Source organism: Octopus sinensis, linkage group LG1, assembly GCF_006345805.1.
Source record: "Octopus sinensis linkage group LG1, ASM634580v1, whole genome shotgun sequence".
In the NCBI taxonomy this organism is placed as follows: Eukaryota; Metazoa; Mollusca; class Cephalopoda; order Octopoda; family Octopodidae; genus Octopus; species Octopus sinensis.
The window spans coordinates 209,627,447-209,653,526 of NC_042997.1; the positions used below are offsets into that span (position 1 = coordinate 209,627,447).

Genomic DNA, 26,080 nt, shown 5'->3' on the forward strand with positions numbered 1-26,080 from the left:
TGTATGTATGTAGTGCTTAGTGACCTTGTTGTTAAGGAGCTGAGCCCATTATAATAAGGTTGCAGGTTCAGTTCCTTTACACAGTGTCCCATTGTGTCCTTGAGTGAGTCACTTCATTTCATGTTACTCCAGTTTCATCATCATCATCAGCATCATCATCATCATCATCGTTTAACGTCCGCTTTCCATGCTAGCATGGGTTGGACGGTTCAACTGGGGTCTGGGAAGCCAAGAGGCTGCACCAGGCCCAGTCTGATCTGGCAGTGTTTCTACAGCTGGATGCCCTTCCTAACGCCAACCACTCCGTGAGTGTAGTGGGTGCTTTTTATGTGCCAGGCGGGGCTGGCAACGGCCACGATTGGTTAGCGCTTTTTATGTGCCACCGGCACAGAGGCCAGTCGAGGCGGGGCTGGCATCGGCTACGTTCGGATGGAATCCTCTGTCTCTGTCAGCTGTCCCAACCATAATATTTCACTGAGTCAAAGGTGAGTAAGCCGAGAGCATGTGTGTGTTTGCTGCAAATCACATAAAACAATTAGCAAAAGTATGATACATGTTACTAGGTCCATACTTGCTTGCTGAGTTGTAGCTATTATTTTTATTTTTTATTTTTTTTTTTGCATGATTCATACATGTTGTTTGTCAGAATTACTGACCTGGCCTGACCTCTTACTTTATTAGAGACTCCCAGCTGTATGACCTCTGTATCAAGTCCCCTCTTATTATCTTTTCTGCGGGTTAACATAACATCCTTTGATAACGTGAGCAGAGTGGACATTCAGGTCTTTAGAACGTGTATGGCGGTTGTGTTGTTTACACAAGGAAGAATAACATTCTGTGTGTTCCCAGATCACTTCAAGCAGAAACTCGATATATTTACAGTCTTTATTTGGAACTGTGGAATCTTTACATTATTTACATTATTTACATTTGATGGATATTTTGTCCTCATCTTGTTTGTTGTTAACACAAGGTTTTGGCTGATATACCCTCCAGCCATCATCAGGTGTCTTGAGGAAATTTCGAACCTGGGTTCCCATTCCTAAGGTATTTTTCGATGATGATGATGACGATGACGACGTTGTTGTTGTTGTTATTGGTCAGGTCAGGTCACTGCCTGGAGTCAAACTCAGAATTTTTGGGTTAGTAGTCCGCGATCTTAATCACTAAGCCATATGCCCATGGGGTAGTGGTTAAGAGCAAAGGCTACTACCCCCAAAATTCCGAGTTCAATCCCAGGCAGTGACCTGAATAATAATAATAATAATAATATCGAAAAATACTTTAGGTCTAGTTGTTAAGGTTGATGGTAGGCTGCCATTTAACAAATGAAAATGTGCTGCCATATTTAGATAATTAGATGCCACCAGGATCTATTTTCCAGCTGGACAATTACCCAGTTCAAAAGGCTCAGAAAGTTTTGCAATAATATGGTGGTTCTTGAGTGGCCTCCACAGAGCTTGGATTTGAATCCGATAGAAAATTTATAGAATTATGTTTCTAGAAGAGTTCATGCTGAAAAACCAACAAATTTGTCCCAATTATATAATTTCATTGAAGAAAGAAAGCAGAACATTCCAAATGATTTTTGTGCTCATTTGTTGAGTTCCATGTCCTGTGCCGTTGCAAGGCCATTATTGAAAATAATGGCTATGGAACTAGATTTTAATAATAAATTTTTGTTTGTTGATCATTTGTGGCGTAAATTTTCAATTTAGACAAAATAATGTTGGTATGGTCTTAAATTTATTTTGCTGAAAATTTTCAATCATTTGAATTAATTGTGCATTAAAAATATTTAAATTGTAGAAAGATACATAACACCTGTACCATTCAAAAGAGAAAAAAATTCTACGGTTTTGTTAAAAATAAATTAACGAAGGAAGAGAACTGTCATCATCAGTCTTAAACTTATTTTGGCCAGTGTGTGTGTATGTGTATATATATATATATATATATATATATATATATATATATATATATCATCATTGTTTAATCATCGTTTATTGTCCGTTTTCCGCGCTAGCACAGGTTGGACGGTTTGACCAGGGTCTGGGAAGCCAGGGGCTGCACCAAGCTCCAGTTTGATCTGGCAGTGTTTCTACAGCTGGATGCCCTTCCTCTGCGACTGTAGTGGGTGCTTTTTACGTGCCACCTGCACAGGTGCCAGGGGAGTCTGGCATTGGCCACTATCAGTTGGTGCTTTTAATGTGCCACCGGCACGGAAGCCAGCCAAGGTGGCGCTGGTATCGGCCACGTTCAGATGGTGCTTTTTATGTGCCACCGGCACAGAAGCCAGTGGAGGCGGCGCTGGCATCGGCCACGTTCGGATGGTGCTTTTTATGTGCCACCGGCACAGAAGCCAGTCTGTTATTTTATTAAACACCTGTCCATTGTCCGGAAATCTTTCGTCACGCATCTGTGACCTCTTCAGCAACATTTTTTGTTTTCGTGTGTTCTTGCTCCACTTACTCCATTCTATTCTAAGATGTGTATTCTTATGTGCACATGTGTTTGTGTCCATGTTTGTGTGTATGCCTGTGTATGTGTGTGTCATAGTTTTTAGCAGCAGTGTGGCCTTTCTCTCGGGTGCCTTGGAGAAATTTCGAACATGGGTTCTCATTCTTATGGGGGGGGTTTGAATATATATATATATATATATATATATATATATATATATATATACACACACACAAAGTAAGGGGGTTTAGTTCACAGGTGATATAAACGATTAGGTACATTAGGTAAGTGCTGTAATGGATTACTAGGGCTCCAAGGTTATAGCCATCAATCAGCTGTAAGATTTTGAATTTCTTCCTAAAATAACATCGTATATGACTTGAGATGTTTGCCTTGCCTTAATGTTTGCTGTCCTCTTTAATAGTTATATATATATATATATATATATGTGGAGGTGCGTGGCTTAGTGGTTGGGGTGTCAGCATCATGATCGTAAGATTGTGGTTTCGATTTCTAGACCGGGCGACGCGTTGTGTTCTTGAGCAAAACACTTCATTTCACGTTGCTCCAGTCCACTCAGCTGACAAAAATGAGTAATGCTGCGATGGACTGGTGTCCCGTCCTCCTGGGGAACTCATATGTCATAAAAACCGGGAAACCAGGCCCATGAGTCCTTAGGTTCAATCCTGCGTAGATCCATAAGCGTAAGTCTTTAGGTTCAATCCTGCATATATCCATGTGGGTTAAAGTCCTGATAGAGTAGACATCCCAAGAAAAAGATGCGAATATATCAACGTTCAATATATGTATTAGAATAAAAGAGAGAATGGAATAAGTCTATCTGGAATAGTTGCAACAAGAAGTATATTAACACAGAGAATTGTATTACCATGTAAATGGTAAGAATAGGAATGTACAATAGAGAATATGAAGATGTCTAAAAGTTCTTACGATCGTTTCGTGATTATGTAACTGAATGGAATCGAAATGGTAATCATATTGAAGTTGCATAATCATTCTTCAGAGATACAAAAAGAAGAAAACCATTCTTAAAAGTTTATCCATGTTTATGAGAATGAGTTAATCCATAGCAGTAGAGATAGGAATCATAGGAATTCTGTATCAATTTCCATATAGTAATCCAACAAGGTTTAGAGAGATTATCATAGTAGTAATCCAGTATAATTCTTTTATAATTCCTATGATTCCTATCTATACCGCTATGGATTAACTCATTCTCATAAACACGGGTAAACTTCTAAGAACGGTTTTCTTTCTTTGATATCTCTGAAGAATGGTTATGCAACTTCAATATGATTACCATTTTGATTTCATTCAGATAAGTTACATAATCATGAAACGATCGTAAGAACTTTTATTCATCTTCATATTCTATATTATTAACATTTGACAGATATTTGTCCTCATCTTGTTTGTTGTTAACACATTTCAGCTGATATACCCTCCAGCCTTCTTCAGGTGTCTTGGGGAAATTTCGAACCGATGGGTTATCATTCCTAAGTTATTTTTCGATGTTATTATTATTATTATTCTATGTTTGACTTTTGCTTTGCATTTGTACAAGTTGGCTCCAAGTCTCACCCAGAGACCTCAAGAGACAACAAGTTAGAAGTTCATGTTGGTGTTATGCCTAGGGTGCCATATATTTGGTTTTGTACATAGAGTTGTTCTAGAGAATGTTTAAGAAACCATAAGAAAATTATGTTTGTTTTAAAATTTGAGATTACATAGACAGTATTTTATGTATTATTATTATTATTCAGGTCACTGCCTGGAATCGAACTCTGAACCTTCGGGTTAGGTAGCCCGTGCTCTTAACCACTACACTATATCCTCTATTATCCATTCCTTTTCTCGCCATTTACGTGGTAATACAATTCTCTGTGTTAATATACTTCTTGTTGTGACAATTCCAAATATACTTATTCCATTCTCTCTTATTATATTCTAATATAGATCTGCTCTTTCACTTTACTCTCTGTCCTTAAGCAATTCTCTTCCAAGATCTTTGGGCAACGATCCAATTTGAGCACTTAACTGCTGACACCCAATACAGTTTGTCCTAAGAAAGACTTTATTAATTATTTATACACACGTTTATCAATTCGTTTTGCTAGATTCCTGATGTGAAACTGTGTGTTGGAGCAGATATTGTTGTCTGTCAGGACGGTCATTTTATTTATTTATTTTTTTTTTTGCCAAATATACGCACGCACTTTTTTATTCCTTTATTCTTTTACTTGTTTCAGTCATTTGACTGTGGCCATGCTGGAGCACCGCCTTTTAGTCAAGCAAATTGACCCTAGGACTTATTCTTTGTAAGCCTAGTACTTATTCTATCGGTCTCTTTTGCTGAACCGCTAAGCTACGGAGATGTAAACACACCAGCATCGGTTGTCAAGCAATGCTAGGGGGACAAACACAGACACACAAACATATGCACACACACACAAACACACACACACACACACACACACACACACACACATATATGCACACACACACACACACATATATATATATATATATGTGTATACATATATACATATATACAATGGGCTTCTTTCAGTTTCCATCTACCAAATTCACTCACAAGGCTTTGGTCAGTCCGAGGCACTAGCCCAAGGTGCCACGCAGTGAGACTGAACCTGAAACCATGTGGTTGGTAAGCAAGCTACTTACCACACAGCCACTCCTGCGCTTATATATTTTTTTGTGTCTTTACTCGTTTATTACTGTTCTTATTCTAATTCATGTCCATTGTCCAGAAATCTTTCGTCACACATCTGTGACCTCTTCAGCGACATTTTTCGTTTTCGCGTGCTTTCTTGCTCCACTTACTCCATTCCGTTCTTCTAAGATGTGTATGCATATGTGCGCATGTGTTTGTGTATGCCTCTGTGTGTGTGTGTCATAGTTTTTAGTAGCTGTGTGACCTTTCTCTAAGCCCTAACCTCTCGCCCCATAGTGCTGCTTCTGTCTTAAGACCCGAGAAAGAAAAAAAAAGGGGGTACAGTTCCTATACAGAACGGAGCAAATAGAGCTAGAACACACACGGAAATGAAAAGTGTTGCTGAAGAGGTCACAGATGTGTGACAAAAGATCACCAGACAATGGACAGGCATTAAAATAATAAAATAAGAACAGTAATAAACAAGTGAAGAAAAGAAAATCTAGTTTGTGTATTTATTTGCCCCCCCCCCCGAATAAAAATAAGAAAATAAAAATAAAATGACTATCCTGAAATACAACAATACATACATACATACATACATACATACATACATACATACATACATACATATATATATATATATATATATATATAATATATATATATATATTGGCCTGCTCGCTTAGCCAGCAGGGTGGCGTCATTTGAAGGCTAAAACAATGCGAAGCGCATTGTGACCAGCGATGTGTAGCAACATCTGATAGCCTGGTCGGTCATGGTGGTGGTGGTGGTGGTGATATATATATATATATTTCTCTTTGTAATCACTTGATTTGTAAGAAATGATAGTCAAATCTCCCTCAACTCACACTCTACTGTCCTATAAGAAGATTGATTCAGTGGATGCTGTAGTACCAGTTATACTATATCTGAAAATAAGACCCAGTGGTCATGGTTGGATGATCTTTGTCCATAAATCTGCGAATCAGGGCCAACATCAATTATGTTTTTATTCCCAGCTTCATCATCCCGAAGTCAGACCATTGCTTCTCTACCGTGACTCTTTCTCTCTCTCTCTCTTCTCTGTCTTCCTTCTCTCTCTTCTGTCTCTCTCTCTCTCTCCCCATTCCTTTCCTCTTTCCCCCAATTTTGTAGCCATGGAGACTTGTGACCTCTAACCCATGGTTTTACTTCAGTATATTTCTGAGTCAGACTTGGTGTCTGTGGTTAAGTAGACTGAAATCTATGAATCATAGACAAAGTCGTGTGTGTGTGTGTGTGTGTGTGTGTGTGTGTGTGTGTGTGTGTGTGTGTGTGTGTGTGTGTGTGTGTGTGTGTGTGTTAGTTAGTTGCTGAGTCCTCTCTGGACACTTGCTCACTCCCCATTGGCCAGCTGAACCACCACCACCACCCTCTCCTTTTTGGCCAGATGCTCTGCTTGCCATTGTTGTGCATTGCGACCTCACTCACACATTCATGTACGCACACACATACATGTATGCACACACGCACTCACACATACACATCCATGCATGCGTGCATATACATACACATACACACACACACACAAACACACACACATCCACACTTACACACATGTATACACACACGCACTCACACACACACATGCATGTATGCATGCACATACATACACACACATGTATACACACACGCACTCACACACACACATGCATGCATGTGCGCATATACATACACATACACACACACACACACGCACACACACACAGTTAGCAAATACTCTGAGCTAAGTATGTGTGTATGTTGCCTGACCCCATCATGACCCCTACTTCCACTCCCACCTGATGCAACTTATTATTACAAATGCTCCAGCTGGACACGTCTAATGCAGTGTTCAGTTGGACATTGTGTGGTCTGTATTGTATGGCACAGTGCTTGTGTGTTGTGTGGTTCAAGGCTGGTGGTGTTGGGATGATAGCCGTCTTGGGAGGGAGGCGGTGGGACTGTATGGCTCAAGGGTGGGGAGTTTTGTACAAGGTTATACAGTGTTGCAAGGGGGTGTGGCTAGACTGGATGTTTGGTGTGTTGTGGTGCTAATGGTATGAGTGAGTGGGTGGTTCGGGGTGGGGGGAGGGTACCACGACGCTGCAGTGTCATTAATGGAATTACAATATGATGGATGCTTAAAGAAAACCATTTCTGTAAAATCTGTCGAGCATATAAACAGGTTTGATTAAGTGCATAGTCCATGTTAAATTGGTAAATGATGGTTCCTGCTCTTGACTCTAGAAAAGCAAGATTTCATTTTCAGACCCCCACCTCCCCCCACCACGTTTCTATGGAGACCATCTCTCTTGGTTGCATGAATCATATTTTCTGTAAAGAAGTACTTAAGTTGTTCTCTTTCGTAACACTTGTACTGAAGCATTTACCATTCTCGGTACCATGGTTATAGGTTGGTGCAGGTAATGTTATGTGTAAAGAGTGCTTGCTTTGCAAATCAAGTTGTCCTGGGTTCAATTTCACTGAATAGAATTTTGGGTAAATGTCTTCCACTGTAGTCTTGGGTTGATCAATGTCTTGGACGTGGAATTTGGTAGATGGGAACTGTCCAGAAGTCCATTTGCATCTGCCCAGTACAGTGTCTAAAGTGGTTAGCATTAAGGTCATCCAGCTATAGAAACCATGCCAAAACAGACTCTGGAACCGGATGTGGCTCCTGGCTTTGCCAGTTCCTGTCAAACCGTCCAATCCATGCCAGTTCCTGTCAAACCGTCCAACCCATGCCAGTTCCTGTCAAACTGTCCAACCCATGTCAGTTCCTGTCAAACTGTCCAACCCATGCCAGTTCCTGTCAAACCGTCCGACCCATGCCAGTTCCTGTCAAACCGTCCGACCCATGCCAGTTCCTGTCAAACTGTCCAACCCATGCCAGTTCCTGTCAAACCGTCCAACCCATGCCAGTTCCTGTCAAACCGTCCAACCCATGCCAGTTCCTGTCAAACCGTCCGACCCGTGCCAGTTCCTGTCAAACCGTCCGACCCGTGCCAGTTCCTGTCAAACCGTCCGACCCGTGCCAGTTCCTGTCAAACCGTCCGACCCGTGCCAGTTCCTGTCAAACCGTCTGACCCGTGCCAGTTCCTGTCCAACCTGTGCCAGTTCCTGTCAAACCGTCCAACCCATGCCAGTTCCTGTCAAACTGTCCAACCCATGCCAGTTCCTGTCAAACTGTCCAACCCATGCCAGTTCCTGTCAAACCGTCCAACCCATGCCAGTTCCTGTCAAACCGTCTGACCCATGCCAGTTCCTGTCAAACCGTCTGACCCATGCCAGTTCCTGTCAAACCGTCCGACCCATGCCAGTTCCTGTCAAACCGTCCAACCCATGCCAGTTCCTGTCAAACCGTCCAACCCATGCCAGTTCCTGTCAAACCGTCCAACCCATGCCAGTTCCTGTCAAACCGTCCAACCCATGCCAGTTCCTGTCAAACCATCCAACCCATGCCAGTTCCTGTCAAACCGTCTGACCCATGCCAGTTCCTGTCAAACCGTCCAACCCATGCCAGTTCCTGTCAAACCGTCCGACCCATGCCAGTTCCTGTCAAACCGTCCGACCCATGCCAGTTCCTGTCAAACCGTCCGACCCATGCCAGTTCCTGTCAAACCGTCCGACCCATGCCAGTTCCTGTCAAACCGTCCGACCCATGCCAGTTCCTGTCAAACCGTCCGACCCATGCCAGTTCCTGTCAAACCGTCCAACCCATGCCAGTTCCTGTCAAATCGTCCAACCCATGCCAGCATGGAAAAATGGATGTTAAATGATGATAATGATGTATAAAGCAGTGACACAGTGTATCTCTTTATGTCAGTCATAACTTAGCCATTCAATAAACAGAGATTGATAAAATACGTATCAGACAGAAATAAGAATAGAGTAGGGATGGACTGAAAATCTTGAAGGTGGTGCTCCAGCAGGGTCACAATTTAGTGACTGAAACAATTAAAAATCATCATTTAATGTCTGCTTTCCATGCTGGCATGGGTTGGATAGTTTGACTGTAGGCTGGCAAGCCAGGAGTCTGCACCAGGCTCCAATCTGAACTGGCAGTGTTTCTACAGCTGGATGCCCTTCTTAATGCCAACCACTCTGAGAGTGTAGTGGGTACTTTTTATGTGCCACCGGCATGAGGGCCAGTCAGGCAGTACTGGCATTGACTATGCTCGAATGGTGCTTTTTATGTGCCACTGCCATTGGACCAGTCAGGCAGCATTGGCAACAACCATGCTCGAATGGTGCTTTTAATGTGCCACTGGCATGGGAGCCAGTCTGGTGAGACTGGCATCGACCACGCTCAAATGGTGCTTTTTATGTGCCATCAGTACAAGTACCAGTCAGGTTATACTGGCATCATTATCATCATCATTGTTTAACGTCTGTTTTCCATGCTGGCAAGCCAGATGGCTGCACCAGGCCCCAATCTGACCTGGCAAGGTTCTACAGCTGGATGCCCTTCCTAACGCCAACCACTCCGAGAGTGTAGTGGGTGCATTTTACATGCCACCAGCACAAGAATCTGGTCTTGGATTGAACCTGAAACCACATGGTCATGAAGTAAACATCTTAACCGGCACCCATACTGAATTTTACACAAAACCACTGCAACAACAACCACAACAACACTATCCACCCCACTGATACTAAGCCGTGAAGAATGGGATGTAAAATGGTGGAAATCGTGTTAGATTAGTGTAGTTTATTAATGATTTGAGATGATTAACTGATTAAATCCTAATAACCTGTTGACTTAATTCGAACGGCTCTTCTCTAAGCTGTAATTTCAGCTGTTACACTTAGTAACCATCCTCCCACCCTCGTCTATTCGTGAGGAGGACGAGAATGGTGAGGATGTTTACACAGCATAAACAAGGTATTGTTGGTTATAGGTTGTTTTTGTTGTATTTGTTTCTTCTCCTCCTGACGACATTCAATCAACTCTAAACAACATCCGAATAATTTGTCTTATGTGTATGTTTTTTTTTCTTTTCTTTTTTTTAATTTTCTTTTTTTTTTATCACTCTTCTTGATCTTGTCTCAGTTTTTTACTCAGCAGCCATGTTGGGACACTACCTCCAAGGATTTTAGTCAAACAAATCGATTCCAGTACTTGGCCTTTTTGTTTTTTTCTAAAGCCTGGTACTTATTCTATCAGTCTCTCTTGTCGAACTGCTTAGTTACAGTGACGTAAATAAATGAATACCAGTTGTCGAACAGTGGTGAGGAACAGACACAAACACTCACACACACACACACACACAAATGTATACATGCATATGTATCAGGGACATGCCACCTAGGTAGGAAAGGTAGGCACTGCCTACCTTGAATAAAGAAGATCGATAGCAACATTTTCCTTTTATGGTATAATATGCACCTACTTCAATAAAATCATGAAGGTTACTCTGATTACTGTGCATAAAATACAAAATATTTTACTTTTTTGTAGATTAGGTAGGCATAATTCTCCCCTGCTTTTCAATCTCAGTATTAAAGCTACGCATAGTACTGCTGTAGTACTCATGTGCTGCGTATACTTTTACAAAACTGTTCTTTTTAAGTGCTTTAAAAGCAGTTGGAAATCAGCCTCCGACTCGTGCACCTGTGTGTCACTTATTTTTTGTGTGTTTTACTACATAAAGGTCACTAACCGCCTGCCCTGAGTAATTACTGACAGCATGTGCCTGATATGTATGTGCATATATATATATATATATATATATATATGTAAATTGATCAAAATAAAAACATGATGCCAAGGATTCAGCGGTACATATGTTTCGGGCCTTTATTAGACAGATTTATAACAATGCATAATGTATGTCTGTGGCCTTCTTCAGCCGCGCACAACAACTTCCACAAGGACGTGTGTTACATCAACAATTCTTGGTTGGGGATGCAAATCCTCTCATTCGCGTACAACATAATGCGGCAACAGCATAGAATTGAAGCGTCCATCTCTTTCTTCTCATTCTACATTGAGAGAAGAAAGAGATGGACGCTTCAATTCTATGCTGTTGCCGCATTATGTTGTACGCGAATGAGAGGATTTGCATCCCCAACCAAGAATTGTTGATGTAACACACGTCCTTGTGGAAGTTGTTGTGCGCGGCTGAAGAAGGCCACAGACATACATTATGCATTGTTATAAATCTGTCTAATAAAGGCCCGAAACATATGTACCGCTGAATCCTTGGCATCATGTTTTTATTTTGATCAATTTACTCCACCTCCTACACCACCAAACGGTATACACAGGTGCTTATAATTATCAAGTACTCACCCCGAATTTCTGTACTCAACTATATATATATGTATATATATATATATATGTATATATATATATATATATGTATATACATATATATATATATATATATATTGAACATACATATGATGATGATGATGATGCAGCTGTTAATCCAGACCCAGTTTTTTTATCTCTCCATTTTCTTTTCCTCTCTCCATCTGTTTTCTCTCCTCATTCCTCTCTGTAGAAGAGCGTAGGCTCCAATCACCAAAAACTTCTTCCGTTTTACCTGAGTGTCAAACTAATACACCTTGTTTGTTGTTTCCTCACCTGTCTCGGTCATCATCATCATCTAACGTCTGCTTTCCATGCTGGCATGGGTGGGATGGTTTGACAGGAGCCAGCCAGGCAGAAGCCTGCACCAGACTTCTGTGACTGTTTTGGCAGGATTTTTACTGCTGGATGCCCTTTCTAACACCAGCCACTCAGCAGAGCATATGTCATCATCATCATCATCATTGTTTAATGTCCACTCTCCATGCTAGCTTGGGTTGGACGATTTGACTGAGGACTGGTAAACCAGATGGCTGCACCAGGCTTCAGTCTTGATCTGGCAGAGTTTCTACAGCTGGATGCCTAACGCCAACCACTCCGAGAGTGTAGTGGGTGCTTTTACGTGCCACCGGCACGAGGGCCAGTCAGGCAGTACTGGCAATGGCTACGAAAATATCCTTTTGGTTTTTTTTTTTTACGTGTCACCTGCATATTGGCACAAGTGCCAGTAAGGCAATGCTGGTAATGATCGAATGGTGCTTTTTATGTGCCAGTTAGCTGCTCTGGCAATGATCACGCTTGGATGGTGCTCTAAGCAGACTGACCAGATTATCAGATGTTGTTTCACATTACTGGTCACAATGCACTTTGCATTGTTTTTGATCTTCAGCCCATGGGCTAGGTGACCAGGTCGACACCCCCCCCCCCCCCGCTTGAAAGGGGGACTGGAGCAATGAAGTGTTTTGCTCAAGAATACCACATGCCACCCAGTTTGAGAACTGAACTCATGATTTAGTGATTGTGAGTGTGACAGTCTAACCACCAGGTCACATGGCTTCATGTATACTATATATATGTGTGTGTAAGGCGCCGAGTGAAATGCTTTGCGGTCTTTCATCTGTCGTTGCGTTCTGAGTTCAAATTCTGCCGAGGTCGACTTTGCTTTTCATCCTCTTGGGGTCGATAAAGTACCAGTTTTGCACTGGATCGATGTAATCAACTTAATCCCTTTGTCTGTCCTTGTTTGTCCCCTCTATGTTTAGCCCCTTGTGGGTAGTTAAGAAATATATATATATGTGTGTGTGTGTATACATACACACACACACACACACACAATAGGCTCCCCTACAGTTTCCATCTATCAAATTCATTCACAAGCTATTGGTTTGCTAAAGGGCTATAATAGAAGACACTAAAGCACTTTTTTGAAGGCACCACACAATGGGATTGAACCCACAACCACAAGGTTGCAAAACAGGTTTCTTGACCACAAAGCTATGTCTGCATGTTTTACACATTCTATTTAATCAATGTCGTTGTGTTTTTCTATTTGAAAAAAAAAAAAAACTTTTTTGTTGTTTTTCTTGTTTCCAACTTGATTCCGAGCTGTTATTGTTTTTTTTTTGTGTGTGTGTGTGTTTATTTGCTTGTTTAAGCAGTTATTTACGACTCATGAATCACCAATTTACAGGAATATATATATTTTTTCCTTCACTGTTTAACGATCGCTCTTAAATTAAACAACTAGGTTACTAAGATGAAGTTTTCGCTGCTGTGTCTCTGCTTTTTGTTATCGTTATTTTTTCTCATTAAACACACATACACGCGCATGCGTGTATACTGTCTACGGTGGCGCTGAAGACGGCGAATGTCTTTTACCACAAAAACTTGATATTCTCTTTAAATGTGTAAGGAATATATTAAAAAGAAAAGAAAGGACAGAAGCAAACAAACCGCCCTGCCTACCATCTGTAGACAAACTGAAGCCATTCTGAAGAATACAGTATTATATTTACTCTGACATACATGGATTGTTCAAAGTAAATGTATCAGAATACGGAATATTGATTATTTTCTATCACTGATAATTATTTAACAATTCCCGCTAATAATTGTCTCTCTCTCTCTCTCTTTCTCTCTCTCTCCTTATCGAAACATTCTTTTCATTATTCTAAAAATGTTCTCTATTATTCTACATATTGATGTGCTAAACTCTGGTTTAACAAAAAAATTTCTTTTTTATTTGGTGTTGTTGTTGTTGTGGTGGTAGTTGTTATGGTGATGGCTGTTTTTCTATTCGCCATGGTTATTGTTGTTGTTTTGGTGGTAGTGGTTATAGTGGTGATTGTTGTGGTCAGGGTGATGTTTGCAGTGGTGGTAGTGGTTGTATGATTATGGTAATCGTTGCAGTTATGATTGTGATGGTCGCAGCAGTTGGTGTTGTGGTAGTGGTTGTTACTTGCATTGTTGTTGTTGCTGTGGTAGTAGTGATAGTTATTATTATTATTATTATTCTTAAGGTGGTGAGCTGGCAGAATCATTAACACACCAGACAAAATGCTTGGCAGCATTTCATCCGTCTTTGTGTTCTGAGTTCAAATTCCGCTGAGGTCAACTTTGCCTTTTATCCTTTTGGGGTCAGTAAAATAAGTACCAGAGGGCGGCAAGCTGGCAGAAACCTTAGCATGCTGGGCGAAATGCTTAGCGGTATTTTGTCTGCCGCTACGTTCTGAGTTCAAATTCCGCTGAGGTCGACTTTGCCTTTCATCCTTTCGGGGTCAATTAAATAAGTACCAGTTACGCACTGGGGTGGATGTAATTGACTTAATCTCTTTATCTGTCTTTGTTTGTCCCCTCTATGTTTAACCCCCTGTGGGCAGTAAAGAAATAAAAAACTATAATTGATTTACCCCCTACTCCCAAAATTGCTGGCCTTGTGCCAAAATGTGAAGTTATTATTATCAAAATGGCGAGCTAGCAGAGTTGTTAACGTGCTGAACAAAATGTTTAGCAGTATGTCAACTTTACCTGTCTTCCTTGTGGGGGTCGATGAAATAAATAGCACTTGGGCACTAGGGATTGTTGTAATCAACTGGACCTCCATCCCTTGTCCAAAATTTCAAGTCTTGTGGCTGCAGCAGAAAAGATTCTTATGGTCATTGTTGTTGTAGGGATAGTGGTGGTGGAAGGTCAGCCTCTCACCTTTCTCTTTTAGTGGTCTCCAAGACTGATAGCAACATCATCATCATCATCGTTTAACGTCCGTTTTCCATGCTGGCATGGGTTGGACGGTTTGACTGAGGACTGGTGAGCCACAAGGCTGCACCAGACTCAATCTGATGTCACAGAGTTTCTACAGCTGGATGCCCTTCCTAATGCCAACTACCCCGAGAGTGTAGTGGGTGCTTTTTACGTGCCACCGGCATGAGGGCCAGTCAGGTGGTACTGACAATGACCACGCTCAAATGGTGTTTTTTACATGCCACTGGCACACGTGCCGGTAAGGCAATGCTGGCAACGATCACGCTTGAATGGTGCTTTTCACATGTCACCAGCACGGGAGCCAATCTGTGGCCCTGGCAACAATCATGCTTGGATGTGCTTTGAACGTTCCACTGGCACGAGTGCCAATCAGGTGGTACTATCATTGACCACGTCAGCGATTTTGATTTGTTTACGCTTGCCACAATTGGTCTTTGCAAGCACAGTTCATTGTCCAATGAATGAGGGGTACTCATAAGTGGGCTGGTTACCTGGAATGTTTGCAAGAGAGTGGATTCTGATAAGCCAGGAGGAGGTGGTGGTGGTGGCGGTGATGAAAGTGGTGGTAAAGTAGGTTTAGGTTGTAGTGGTGGTGTGAAGTGATGTTTGTGTCCCTGAGATTGACCTCCACCCACCAAGAGGATCCCCTCCGTAGAAAAAGTTCATGAATAGAGAAACTATTATAATTAATGCTAGATGTTACCCTAAGTTTTATCAATTACAAAGATCTGGTCCTTATTTTAATCCTTTCCTTTATCCTCATCCTTTTAACGTCCTCTTTTCCATGCTGGCATGGGTTGGATGGCGTTTACTGAGGCAGATTTTCTATGGAAAGATACTTTTTCTGTTGCCATCCTTTTGTGCCAAGCAGCATAATATTTCTCTATACTGGAAATTGATACAACAATCATGCAGTGTCAAGACACACACACACACATAACAGGCTTCTTTCAGTTTCCATTTATCAAGTCCACTGTGGTAGGTCTGGGGCTATAGTAAAAGACACTTACCCAAGGTGCCTCAGAGTGGGACTGAACCTGACACCATGAGATTGGAAGCAAACTTAATGTTAAATTGAATTTAGGAGTAAAGATAATTTGCCAACGTAACATGGCAGTCCTGGATTAAGACGAGTGTTGCTGTAATTTAGACGATGTCTCCTGGGGCTAAATTACAGCAACATTCGTCCTAAACCAGGACTGCCATGTTATGTTGGCAAACAATCTTTACTCCAGAGTTGTGAGATTTACAAATAGGAACTTTCTAAATTGAATTTAGTTATCATTATGGCAGATGAATGTTGGTTTCTTCTTTGTACAAGGTGGCACCAAAAAGTTCCCAGTCTGGTTACATTTAATAAAAAATAACTAATTTACCTAAGTCTTAACATTTTCTCCTTTGAAATAGTTGCCTTGTACAGCAATACACTATTCCCAGCATTCCTACCACTTTTGGAATCTGGCCTGGAAGTCATTTTCTGTAAGCGAGTTGAGGACCTTCTGCGATTCACTCTGGATTTTGACAATGGTGACCTTTGGGCTGCATTTTCACCTTGGGGAAGAGATGGAAGTCCACAGGTGCTAAGTCTGGATAATAGGGCAGGTGCAGAAGCAGTACCATGTCGTTGTTGGTGAGAAACTCACGAGTGAGGAGAGCTCAGAGACAGGGTGTATTGTCATCGTTAAGAACCCAATTCTTTGTGCTCCACAGATCCGATCACTTTGGCCAAATGTCTTCCCTCAAATGCTCTGAGGGATGAATTCTTGATGCCCAATACCACATTTCCGGGGTGATGCTCATGGCAGGTATTCTAGATCGCTCATCGTCTTCTAGGGATATTCTTCCGGTGCCACTCGAAACATTGCATATGACCCACTGCCTTGTCACTTACTGCTTTACTCTTTTACTTGTCTCAGTCATTTGACTGTGGCCATGCTGGAGCACCGCCTTTAGTTGAGCAATTCGACCCCAGGACTTATTCTTTGTAAGCCTAGTACTTATTCTATCGGTCGCTTTTGCCGAACAGCTAAGTGACGGGGACGTATATACACACCAGCATTGGTTGTCAAGCGATGTTGGGGGGACAAACATATACACACACACATACATATATCATCATCATCGTTTAACGTCCGCTTTCCATGCTAGCATGGGTTGGACGGTTCAACTGGGGTCTGGGGAGCCCGAAGGCTGCACCAGGCCAGTCAGATCTGGCAGTGTTTCTACAGCTGGATGCCCTTCCTAACGCCAACCACTCCGAGAGTGTAGTGGGTGATTTTATGTGCCACCGACACAGGTGCCAGACGAGGCTGGCGAACGGCCACGCTCGGATGGTGTTTTTTATGTGCCACCGACACAGGTGCCAGACGAGGCTGGCAGACGGCCACGCTCAGATGGTGTTTTTTATGTGCCACCGACACAGGTGCCAGATGAGGTTGGCAAACGGCCATGATTGGATGGTGTTTGTTACGTGCCCACAGCACGGAGGCCAGTCGGTGCGGTACTGGCTACGGCCACGTTCAGATGGTTTTCTTTTGTGCCACCGGCACTGGTACCACAAAGATACAAATTCCATTGATGTTCATCTATTTTGATTTGGTCTGATTTTCACTTGCCTCATATATATATAATGGGCTTCTTTCAGTTTCCATCTACCAAATCTACTCACAATGCCTTGGTCGAACTGAGGTTATAGTAGGAGACACTTGGCCAAGGTGCCATGCAGTGGGACTGAACCCAGAACCATGTGGTTGGTAAGCAAGATACTTACCACACAGGCATTCCTGTGCCACTTGTTTAAGCATGTTGAATGTCTCTGTAGCAGACTTCCCAAATTTAATGCAAAATCTCACATTGGCACTTTGTTCCATCTTTCTGACTATGACAAAAATCGCAGACTACAGCAAACTCTACTCCTGATCACAAAAACACAAATTTCACGACTTGTGAAGTAAATACAGCAATGTCACCTGTCACACTGCCTCATGAAGGTCACTGCTAGCTCTCACTGTACAAGCAACCGTGTGCTGCCATCTATTGGTGGGCTACAGAACTAGACCGGGAACTTTTTGATGCCACCTCGTACATCAAAAGAAGGTGTAAAAAAAATACAAAAAACAAACAAAAAAAACAACTGCTCTCAAATGAATCTTTTAGTCCCATCCAATTAAAGTTATCCCTTGTTAATTTTGCATAAAATATCATATCTGGTAATTCCACCCCCACCCATCCACCCCCCACCGTCATCATTAATGCCTTCCCACCATCCTTCAGTGATGTCAGTCATATTTGTCCTATGAATGATGACAGAAAATATTGTAAGTTTTTTTTTTATTCTATTGGATTAAGCTGTTGTTAACGAGGCCTTACAAGTGACAATTATGAATTTATTAAGAATTATGGGTTCATTAAATGCAAAGCAAGAAATAATTTCTGTAATTAATTTTGCTTTTTATTTTTTATTATTTTTATTTTTGGTGTTTCAGAAAGTTTGAAAAAAAAACTAAACAAGAAATTAACGAAAACAAAACTGTTGTCCGTTAACCAGAAATTATTTCTTTCAGATCTGTCGATTTTTTTATTCTGTTTGCATTTGACAACTTTCATTCTTGTTTTAGTCATTAGACTGAGGTCATGCTGGGGCACAACCTTGAATTTTAGCTGAATGTGGTGGCCAGATCAAATGTTCAACTTCACTAGAATGTTCCTCGTGCCATTCAGTAACAACTTTAGCTGTGTGAATTGGTGCATTATCATCCTGAAAGATTGCGTTTCCCTCTGGAAACAGTTCTGCAGCCATAGGATGAATTTGATCAGATAAAATGCTTAAATAATCTTGATAATTAATTCTGCCATGAAAGGAAACCATTGGGCTGGCGGATTTCCAAGATATGGCACCCCCAGATCATCACAGATCCTCCTCCATGTTTAACCGTTGGAAGAAGGCGTTCTGGCTCAAATGCTTCTTTTGGCTGTCTCCACACATATTCTTGGTCGGTGGTCAGAAACAAGGTAAAGGATGACTCGTCTGAGAAAATAACATTCTTCCACTGCTCTAGGGACCAATTTTTACTCCATTCTAAACTCTTTGCAACGTTTGTTTTTGAAAGTAATGGTTTTGTGATTGCAGCCCTCCCTTGAAATCTGGCTCTGTGCAGCTCCTGGCGAACAGTTTTTGTGGAAACTGGGTTCTTGAGGTGGTCATTAAGCTCTGCAGTAATTTTGGGAGCTGCACTTTTGTGATCCTTTCTAACAATTTGCGTAAGAGTCCAACAGTCCCTATCTGAAAGTTCTGGTTTTCTTCTGGAGTTTTGTTTCGCCGAGGAGGTTTTCCCCTCTTTCTCAAAGGTTGTCATTACTTTCAAGACAGTACTTCTTGATACACCAAACATTTCGGCTGTTTTCGTTACGCTAACGACTACCATCCAAGCACCAACAATTTGATCTCTTTGAAAGTCTGATAGATTTGTCATTTTAATGAATTTTAATTACTTTTTTCTGATGATATCTGAAAAGAAACAGCAATTTTAGCAAAACATATTAAGCAACACTAATAATAAATCAAAAAGCATAAAAATAAACAAGCTTTTGATGGTTTTGCAGATATTTCAAATTATGAAGCTATAATGCTAGGTGTTTCCATTATTTTGTCCAACGCCTGTATATATGTGTTTGTCTTTACCACTGCTTGACAGCCTATGTTGGTGCATTTATGTTTCTGCAACTTAGAAGTTCAGCAAAAGAAAGTGATGAATAAGTACTAGATGTTTGAATGGAGGCAGATCGATGTGTGCTGCATTCAGGAAGTAAAGTGGAGGGGTGCTTTAGTCAGACTCCTCACAGGCAAAAAAAAAAAACAGGTATAAAATCTTCTGGGAAAGTGGTGTGGGCATACTCTTAGCTGAGAAATGGGTGGATAATGTGATTGAAGTAGAGTGTGCAATATAGTACTTAAGCTTAGACTAGTTTTGCAACAATTATCACTGCCTATGCTCCCCAAGTGGGACTGCCAAATGAACAAAAGGATTGCTTTTATGATATTCTTTTGCAGACTACCTCAAAGACAAATAAGTGACCTTCTCTTCGTGATTGGTGACTTCAGTGGACATGTTGGGCAGCAAATGCGTGTCTTCCATGGTGAGCATGGTGGCCATGGAGTTGGTTCCCATAAAGAGAAGGGAACAAAGCTCCTGGAATTCTGTGAAGCAAATAACCTAATTCAGGAAGACTGTCAGTCTGGTGGCCAAGCTAACCAGGCTGGCTACATTCTCATCAGAAAGTGTGATGCATGATTGCTCAAAATCACAAAGGCTTTCCCTGGTGAAAGATGTCCCCCTCAGCGTAGGTTAGTCATTAGTAACCTCAGCCCACAGGACAGAAGGATTTCAAGAAGCAGATCAGTTTGGAAAAGAAAGATCTAACGGGTTAAAGATTCTCTGAACAGCCAGAGATTTAGAGACTGCTCAAATGAAGCATTTAATGAGGAAGAGGAGGTGTTAGGAGCGTGTAATACAGAGGATAATCAGAAGTTCCTTAAAGAGAGTAACATATTGAAACCACAGTATTAAATTGGAGGGGGAGGTGTTAGTACCAACCAAGAAGCTGGTGATGGTTGTGGTGTTGGCAGTGAAGTTGGTGAGTTGTTAAAGCTACTTACCCCGGTTTGGTTTAATAGTAGATGAGAGTTGGGAGAGAGGATGAAACAAGGCGCTGTTTCTTTTACTTAGACTGTGGCCATACTGGAGCACTGCTTTGTGAACTTTAGACACATGAATCAACTTCGGTACTTTTTTTACTTTTTTTTAATACTGGTATTTATTCTATATGTCACTTTTGCCAAATTGCTTAGTAGTTATGGGAACATAAACAAACCAACACTGGTTGTCGAGTGATGGTAGTGGACAAACACAGACACAATGACATTGCACAAATATATATATATAATCGTCATTGTCGTTTAACATCTGCTTTCCATGCTGGCATGGGTTGGATGGTTTGACTGAGAACTGGCAAGCCAGGAGGCTTCACCGGGCTCCTATCTGATTTGGCAAGGTTTCTACAGCTGGATGCCCTTCCAAATGCCAACCAGTCCGAGAATATAGTGGGTGCTTTTTACGTGCCACCAGCACAGGTGCCAGTCAGGTGGCACTGGCACCGGCCACACTTGAATGATGGGATCCCTATAAACATCTGTGTGGTTGTTTGGCAAGAAATTGCTAAACCCTCATTCATCGTCTAATGACTATAGAGTCCATGACACACACACACACACGCATGCACGCACACACACACGCATGCATGCACACGCACACACACACACACACACACACACACACACAACTGGTTTCTTTCAGTTTCTGTCCACCAAATCCACTGACAGGGTTTCCGTCAGCCTGAGGAGATGGTTGAAGACACTTGCTTGCCCGAGGTGTCGTCACTCGGTGGGACTGAACCCGGAACCATGTGGCTGGGAAGCAAACTTCTTACCACACAGCCAGATCTTTTTTTGCAGATCGTATTAAGATATTGCTGCTGCACTGCTGCACTGCTAACTGCAACAGTTGCACAGTTTCACGCTTACGCTTGAGCACCATCTTGTTTGATCAAACTCTATCTTTGCTTTTAGGTTAATAACTTTAGGCCATAGCAAAAAGAAAAATCAATAAACGATCATTTCAACCTTTCACCCCCATTTCCCCCTCTTTTTCTCTATCCCATTGTCTCTCCACCTCCCTCTCTCTGTCTCTTTCTCTCTCTCACTCTTTCTTTTTTTCTCTCTCTCCCTCTCTCTAATGTCTCTCCTCCCTTTTTTTTCCCTTTATAATCCTACTTTAGAGTAGATTCTTGAAAAAACAATTTAGACTTCTTAGAAAAAAGTCAGGGACGTGCTCTGCTTGAAAACTAAATGGCAAAGTCGGTGCTGGTGGTATTAATAATACTTAATGAAGTGAACCAAGAGAAATTTTAATTAAAATTGTACTTGTATGTAAAGAGAAAGAATAAAGAAAGAAGAAGAAAAAAATCCTTCGTTCGTTCGATGATTGATTAATTAGTGCTCAGAAGAAGCAAGGGAGACAATCTGCAACATTTCAATTAAGTCTGCGACGTAAACCTAAAAATAACAGACAATCCACAGAATCTCTGATACAATAAGCAGACAATCCATAAAGTCTTTTGACGTACGATGAGAAAACAACAACAACATCAACAACAAACACATTGACAAACAAACAAACCAACAAACCAACAAATGATGATATATGCAAAGAAATAAAAGTGGAATCAATGTGAAATGTAAAGAAGAGAAAAATGGTGAAATGTCTTTGAAAGAAGATTAGAAACTGTAACAACAGAGAAATGGTAAACATCCAGATAATAGGATGGGATGAATATTTCATTGAATCAATAACCAATCAATAGGTTACTATGATCTGTTTTAAAGATTAGGTCATAAAACTCTGTGCAAAGTGCGTAATTTCATTACAGCCGGGGTTTTTGTTGTTTTCATACCAACTTGGAAATTCCTGGTTAATGGTGATGGTTTTCCTAATCAGGAGGTTGGAAGTGGTGGTGGTGGTGGCGGTGGTGGTGGTGATGGTGGTAGTGGTAGTGGTGGTATTGGTGGTGGTGGGGCTGATGGTGGTGGTGATGGTGGTTGTTGTTGTTGGTGGTGGTGGTTGGTGATGGCGGCAGTGGTTGTGGTGGTGATGGTGATGGTAGTGGTGGTGGTGATGGTGGTGGTGGCTGATCAGATTAAGGTGGTGGTAGTGGGGGTGGTGGTTGCAGTGGTACAGGTGGCTGTCATGGCTGATGGTGGCAGTGGTAGTGATGGTGGTGGAATTTATAACTGCGGTAGTGTGTGTGGTGTGTGTGTGTGTGTGGTGATGATGATGATGGTGGTGGTAGTTGTGTGGTAGTAGAGGATGTGGTGTCACTGTGTTGGGTGTTTGATGGTATTGGCCTTTGCGGTAAAGTGATGTGTGGTGTTGATGTTTTGGCTGCGTACTGGCAGCAGTGGTAGTGGTGGTGATGGTGGTAGTTGTAGTGGTAGGAGCTGTGTGACAGTAGAAATAGCAGTGGTGGTGGTGTTGATGATGGTGATGATGATGTGCTGCCCATCAACAATTGATAATTAGTTATGGAATTGGAGAACCTGCAATGACGGTTATAAATATTTAAAACTGGTGAGACAATGGTCAGGGAGTGGAGATAAAGGTCAAAGGTGACAGTGTATTTCGGCTGGACACGACCTTGCAGAACCAAGGACATAGGAAGCAGGACATTAGTAATACACCTCATGCCGCCCTAAAATAACTGCACAGACATATTATGTTGTAAAAATATATTTAAAACTCTGACAGGTGGGGAGTGGAAACAGGTGTTAATTGAACTTGAGAAGAATTTAATGTGATTATTGTTATGGCCTATTGCTAAGGGCGTTGCACTGACAACCACAAGATTGTGGTTTCAGTTCCTGGACTGGGCGGTGCATTGTGTTCTTGAGCAAAATGCTTCATTCCACTTGCTCCTGTTCACTCACCTGTACAGGGGTTATTCTGTGATGGGCTGTTGTCCAGTTAGGGTAAATGTTGTGATCTTGGTCGCTTATATGTTATGGAAACTGGGTAAGCAGCCCCATGAGCCTCAGGAATCAAGACAGTACTTAGGATTGTTATTGGTTTCAGATTTTGGCACAAAGCCAGCAATTTCGGGGAAAGGGTAAGTCAATCACTTCGACCCCAGTGCACAACTGGTACTTATTTTATCGACCCCGAAACGATGAAAAGCAACATCAACCTTAACAGAATTTGAACTCAGAAGGTAAAGGCAGACAAAATTTTTCCAGGTGTGCTAATAGCATTTTGCCAGGTGTGTTAACAGTCCTTCCATCTCACCACTGTACTTATTATCATTATTGAATATAAAATGTCATTGACCAGTTGTTGTGGTGCTGGTGGTTGTGGTTTGATCTCCAGATCAGCCCTGATCAAGCAGATATATTATCATAAAGGTATTCCAACCATGATCGTCCTGTTGCATCTTTTTTTTTGTGGAATCCTATACTTTGGATGACATTATTCAGTGAGTCCTTTATTAAAATTGTGTGATTTGAGGAAGATTTGACCTTTATAGCAGGTCAAACAACCATAAACCAGCTCCTTTGTTGGCATGTTTTGTTTTCAGGACAGTGAATTTTGATATTCCAGTGGGTGGGGGTTGCTTTGTTTAGGATAAGGAGGATTATTTTGGAAACCCCAAACTCAAGCTGTCTGCATCAGAACAAAAACATGCACACACACACACACACACACACACACATTCATTCACTCACTCACTCACACACTCACTCTCACACACACTCACTCTCACACACACTCACTCTCACACACACTCACTCACGCACTCACAAACTCACTCACTTGCTCACTCACTCTCTCATTCACTCACTCTCTCACTCTCTCCTGTTTTTCTTTTCCTGTTGATGGTTTCAGGTTCACTCCCTCTGTGCAGCACCTTGCACAATTGTCTTCTACTCTAACCCTGGGCTAACCAATACCTTGTGAGTGAATTGCATGAAGGAAAACTATGTAGAAGCCCATAGTGCATGTGTGTGTCTCCTTGTCTTGGCATCACATGACAGTTGTAAACGAGTGTCACTGTCATACAAGCAGTGTCGTTCACTTCCAGTATTCTGTCAAAATCATTACCTCACTCAGAAACAGGTGAAGGTTGGTGACAGGAAGGGCATCCACCTGTAGAAAATATGCTGCAATAAACTTCATCTGATTTATGCAAGTAAGGAACAGTGGATGTCAAAACAATATTGATGCTGTTGCTGCTGATCATCATCATCATCATCGTTTAACATCCGCTTTCCATGCTAGCATGGGTTGGACGATTTTGACTGAGGGCTGGCGAACCAGATGGCTGCACCAGGCTCCAATCTTGATCTGACAGAGTTTCTACAGCTGGATGCCCTTCTTAACGCCAACCACACCAAGAGTGTGGTGGGTGCTTTTTATGTGCCACCGGCATGGAGCCAGTCAGGTGGTACTGGCAATGACCTCACTCAAATCTTTTTACACATGCCACTGGCACAGGTGCCAGTAAGGCGACGCTGGTAACGATCACGCTTGAATGGCACCGTTTTACATGCCACCGGCACAGAGCCAGTTGGCTGCTCTGGCAACGATCACGCTCAGATGGTGCTCTTGGCACCCTACTAGCACGGGCACAAGTGCCAGTAAGGTGATGCTGGTAATGATCACACTCGAATGGTGCCCTTTTATGTGCCCCTGGCATGGAAGCCGGTTAGCCGCTCTGTCAATGATCACCCTCGTATGGTGCTCTTTGCACACCGCTAGCACGGATGCCAGTCATTGAATTTGAATTTGATTTCACTTGCCTCAACAGGTCTTCGCAAGCAGAGTTTAGTGACCAAAGAAGGAAAAGGTACGCACAGGTGGGCTGGTTGCACTCATTCACTCTACCCCACATGTTCATTTGTATATCAGATAATGTTTATATTATGTAGAATATTTTACAAGTCTTACATTGTGACACGCAGACAGGCACACACACACACACACACACACACACACACACACACACACACACACACACACACACACACACACGTTTCATCCTATGGCAGGGCGTGTTTGTATTAACCCTGATTATTTCAGTGGACTTTGGTCCTCATAGAAAATAATTCTTCAATAAACTCACTCTCACATTTGCTCATGTTCTGTTCGGTACTGGTTTTACCAAAGCTTGAGGAACAAAAAAAAACAAAGTAGTGCTTGGTGGAAAAAAATTAGGACTCAAAAATGGATGGGAATCCAAAGAAATCCTTTAAGGTATCTGGTATTGTTACTTCTCATTTCTGCTATCTTTGCTATCAGAAATCAAAATAACTTCTCAAAATCCATCTGGTAGGTAATGTTGTTGTTGTTGTTACTGCTGTTTAACCCCAGGTCCTCCTTCATTGAGCCAACTTATGGTTAAAGACATTATAGTTGTGAGCATCCTGTTTGATTGTGTCTCAGAAAATATATTGTCTGATGTGTCCTTCCTGTATTTAAGACATTAACACATGATTTGAAAGTCATTTGGTTAGTATTTTTAGCAGGTCAAGTAACTGTGTAGAGGCTCATTTGTCAACTTGTGTTGTTGTTTAGCTTTTGGTTAGACATTATTGAGTAAACTTGATTAAAGGTGCTCCAGGTGGGACTATGCCATCTTTTTTTTTCTTATCATTGTATGTTTGTTTCCTTATGAAGACAGTAGAGTATAATTTGAGGGAGATTTGGCTGCTGTTTCTAGTA

General features: G+C 41.7%; 1 protein-coding gene across 2 annotated transcripts in view; it reads left to right on the forward strand.

Moving 5' to 3' along the window:
- The window catches only part of LOC115232531 (lysosomal-trafficking regulator), a 268,514-nt gene that overhangs the window by 89,029 nt on the left and 153,405 nt on the right, over positions 1–26,080 (forward strand). The window lies entirely within an intron of this gene.